Below are 4,822 nucleotides of genomic sequence, written 5' to 3'. Positions count from 1 at the left end.
CTGGAGTGGTGTGGATTATTTTTATCAGCTGTTTGGACTCTCATTCTGACGGCACCCATTCACTGCAGAGGATCCATTGGTGAGCAAGTGATGAAATGCTACATTTCTCCAAATCTGTTCTGATGAAAAAACAAACTCATCTACATCTCTGATGGCCTGAGGGTGAGTACATTTTCAGGACTGTTTTCATTTTTAGCTGAACTATTAAAAAAAAAAAAAAGTAGATTTAATCAACTTTGGTCCCAACTTTTGGTCACAGTCTGCCTTTGTAGATACCAACCACACTGATATGCTACCTAATCATCTATCATCTCAAATTGTTTAGATGTTAAAGAGCTCATTTTCTCCGTAAAGTATTTTGCATACTTCATATCATCGCCACACTTTAAATTTCACACTGTACGGAGACTAATGTTGATCCAAATGTGCCTCGCTTGTTCACCTCAGCCCTCTGATAAGTGGAAAATTGAGTTGAGGAAATGAAGCCCAAGTTGATTTTGGGTAGTTTAGCACCACCATATAATTGGTGTTCACTTGGTACCATAATTATGCTCAGGAAAGGACAAAAATAGTCGTACTTGTCAAATTATTAATGGCCCCTATAAGTGCGAAGATAAAAGTTCCCCTGTTCAGACTGTGTTTATTAAGAAAACACAGAGGTGGGATGTGAAGGGTTTAGCCACCAACACCACGGAGGTACAAGCGAGCCTTTGCCACGTGTTATGTTCTGCCTCATAAATATTGTTACAAGCCAATGATCAGTATTCAACTTTTAAGTTTCCTGTGTTATTTCAAACTTTAAAAATAAGTTAAATTCAGCATTAGAATGTAGGTTGGTTTAAATTTATATTTTTCGATTTCTTAAGGGTGTGAAACTTATTGACGTTTATCAAACTAGGGCTAGACAAGATTTTGAATATTCACAACATATTAATATTTATTTAAAAGTCAATTGCAAAATCTTTTGATAAGTTTGATTCATTCATTGATTCATTAATTCTGTTGGTTTGAATTAATCAATTAACACTCATTTAACAACAGAAAATGTTCCTGGAAGTCTCAGAGAGGCATAAAATAAAATAAAATAAAGTGTAGAAAAAAAGTCTAAAAACACAGTTTTTCACATTTTTATTTAAATTGCACTAGCTTATTTAATAGGCTACACTATGACAAGTCTTTTAAAATGCTGGACATCTTTAAACCGATATCTTCATTTCATCTTTAAAGTTACATATCTAATGCTTCATGATCATTATTACCATGCACTCTAAATTCTAAAATAAGATTATGTATATTATATTACTGTTTCATTAACAATGTGTTCATTGATTCTTTTAAAGATTTATCTATTTATTTATTTAATATTTATATATATATATATTTGTTCAGTCAAGGTTTTGTGTAATTAGCAATAATAATAATAATAATAATTATAATACAATTATTCACAGTTGCAAATAGCAACTTATGTCCATTCTTTAACTATCAACACTGAACAATGTTACATTTGAACCAACCATGTACACTTTTTTTCTTCCACCAGATACTCATCATTCTCATTCTCTGTCTGAAAAGAGTCCAAGTAATGAACGCACTTGAGGAGGTGCGCGCGTTCCTCTCCGCAGCGCGTCTGCTCGGCTCAGGGTTCAGGTTACAGTTATCGGAAGGAATCTACGAAAAAAGCGGAGCCAAGCGCAACTGCTCATCATCAGGACAGATTAACCTTGTCAAGCGGGGGTGTACCAGGGAGAGAGAGAGAGAGAGAGAGAGAGAGAGAGAGAGAGAGAGTGAATGGCTGGCTCCACTGCTAACTCAACAGCACTGAGGCCTTTCCTCGCTCCTGAGGGAGTGCAAACACGAGTCTCCTTTTACAGCCTCTCCTGTGCCATTACACGCGCACATCCTCCCAGAAAAACATGCAAGCATTACACCTTCTCTCATTCGGCCCTGCTTTATTTTCACACTGCTCTCGAAGAATAATATTGTTCCGTTTCTGTTGCTCTGAGGTTATCGGTTGACTTTATCGCTGCATGAGTACTTGTCCTAAAGTTGCAATTCATTCATCAACAGCAGTTAAAAAACTGCATTAAGATGTTTTATACTTGATCTGTAACTAGCGGAGTCTTATCTACAGATTTTTTTTTTCTTTTAATTTGTTGAATTGCTGTTTTTCTTGGGACAATTTAGGGCTCCAAGCACAGTCACTAACACAATTTGTGTGGCATACTTATGTAAATCTACAATAAAGTAGCCTAATAATGAAAGTAATTATTTTGTACCATCTCACAAAAAGTCTAGTAGCAAACAGTGATCAAGCTCCGCACCAGTGCTAAGATTATTTCCTCAAAAGACAGTAATAAAAGTGAAGAAAGTCATAATTAACGAAAAGTAAACACATATCTTAACTTTTGTGGTTATTGAAATGTTGTAGCCTACCTTAGGGCAACAATAAGTTAACAAATCGTAAGGTAATTTCTCCGGAAATCGCAAACACTCTGATGCTAAAATATTACATTAGTAACATTGTCTCAACCAATGGTGTGGGTTTGGGGCGGGGCTAACAGTTAGCCTAACCAATGACAGACAGGGAAGTTTTTTGATGAAAGTACAGACCACATATAAATAACACACTTTATCTTTGAACAAAGTAGGCTAGCTGATGTTCTTGCATTATCAATACAGTAATATTGATATGCCACAGCCATATCACCCTGCAGCCCAAGACTGGTTGCCCACTGAAGCTAAGCAGGGTTGAGCCTGGTCAGTACCTGGATGGGAGACCTCCTGGGAAAATTAGGTTGCTGTTGGAAGAGGTGTTAGTGAGGCCAGCAGGGGGTGCTCACCCTGTGGTCTGCGTGGGTCCTAATGCCCCAGTATAGTGACAGGGGACACTACACTGTCAAAAAGCACCGTCTTTCGGATGAGACGTTAAACCGAGGTCCTGACTCTCAGTGGTCATTAAAAATCCCATGGCACTTCTCGTAAAGAGTAGGGGTGTAACCCCAGTGTCCAGGCCAAATTGCCCCCCTGGCCTTTGTCAATCATGGCCTCCTAATAATCCCCAACCACTTGATTGACTCTCTCTCTCTCTCCTCTCCACCTGTAGCTGGTGTGTGGTGAGCGCACTGGCGCCGCTGTACTGTGGCTGCCGTCGCATCATCCAAGTGGATGCTGCACACTGGTGGTGGTTGAGGAGAGACCCCCCCACATGATTGTAAAGCGCTTTGGGTGTCCAACAATACACAATAAAGCGCTATATAAATGCATCATTCATTCAATATTGTGAAATATGATTATAATTTGAAATATAATTATTTCGGTCATGTCAAGGCTGATTTTCAGCATCATTACTCCAGTCTTCAGAGTCACGTGATCGTTCAGAAATCATTAATATGCTGATTTGCTGCTTAATAAATACATATTATCTGTTAAAAGAGTGTATCCCCCCCCCCCCAGGATTCTCTGATTTGAATTTGTTTGAAACAGAAATTGTATGTAACATTATAAATGTCTTTCCGGTCACTTTTGATTAATTTAATGCATGCTTGACCCCACACTTTTGAACAGTAGTGTGTACTAATAAGCCATTATAAACAGACTAAGCTCCAGAAACTCCAAATCTTTGATCACATTTCACACCAAACTGCAGAAATCTTGCCAAAGTGACAGGATGACCCTCAGGTCAGAGTTGTAAAACCTCTGTTTCTGGGAAGTGGCCTCTACAGTCTCCTGTCGAGCGTTGGAAGCTTAGAAACACACATAAGCAAAGCTTCGCATAGCAACAAGACGAGTCTTTATCGTTAGCAAAGCTGAGGTGATTTATTAAATCCAACAGCTGCATTGCCTGTGATGTCGACCTCATCAGATCTGTCCAAAAACCGTAAAACAATAAATCTTTATTTGTTTGCAAAATAGCACGTTCCTCAATAGCTTGAAAATAGCGCTGGTGTAACATATGGCCAGCGTATTTTTAGACATATGTCTGACAGAGCACATTATGAAACTACTGTAAACATGGACTTTGAGGCACAAGTATAACTAATTTGGTGGGAAATATGATTCATAATAGGTGACGAGTCCAAAACTCCTCATTTGCACTTGACGTTTTAGACATATAGTTTTAAAAAATGGAAATTAGGTTCTTAAAAAAAAACTCTCTTCATGCATCTCTGGAGATCCTTGGAGTAAAATTGAACTTTGCTGATCTCCTACACATACCGAAAGCAGGCACGGTTTGTGGTTTTCTGTCAATGATCTAGAAAAGGCACGCATGTCCTTGCCAGAAAAACAAGTGAAAGCCAAGCCGCTGTGGTGCTTTTCTTGCCCACTTGAAAGGCAGTTGATCTGCTCTTCATCTCCACCCCGGTGCTCGGTGTTCCCTAAAGCTCAGAGAAGGCATGAAGGTGTCAGGGTTTAGTTGTGCGAAGAAAACTACAGCAAGACAGCAACACATTTAACGTGGTTTAGTATTTAATTTGTTCCTAAACCTACGTTCTGTTATTCGTCAAGATGATAGGTTTTGTTTTCAGCCTGTTTTTCATTGAACGTGCCTTTGAATGAGTCTCAACGAAAGCCTCTTGCGAGAAGCGTGTTGAAAAACACAGGTGGAAGTTTTTCGAAGCATCTGACAGGCCGTTGACAACATACAAGAGAGGTGTGGCACCGTGCCATGCTGGCCCCAGGCGGCACTTACCCTCATCCCATCAACTGTGGGCAAACGCCTCATGCTGCATTCAACACACACACACACAGAGAGAGAGAGAGAGAGAGAGAGAGAGAGAGAGAGAGAGAGAGAGAGAGAGAGAGAGAGAGAGAGAGAGAG

This window comes from Sinocyclocheilus grahami, unplaced genomic scaffold, assembly GCF_001515645.1.
Source record: "Sinocyclocheilus grahami isolate Dianchi unplaced genomic scaffold, SAMN03320097.WGS_v1.1 scaffold563.1, whole genome shotgun sequence".
Classification (NCBI taxonomy): domain Eukaryota; kingdom Metazoa; phylum Chordata; class Actinopteri; order Cypriniformes; family Cyprinidae; genus Sinocyclocheilus; species Sinocyclocheilus grahami.
Note: the sequence above shows the minus strand (reverse complement) of the source record.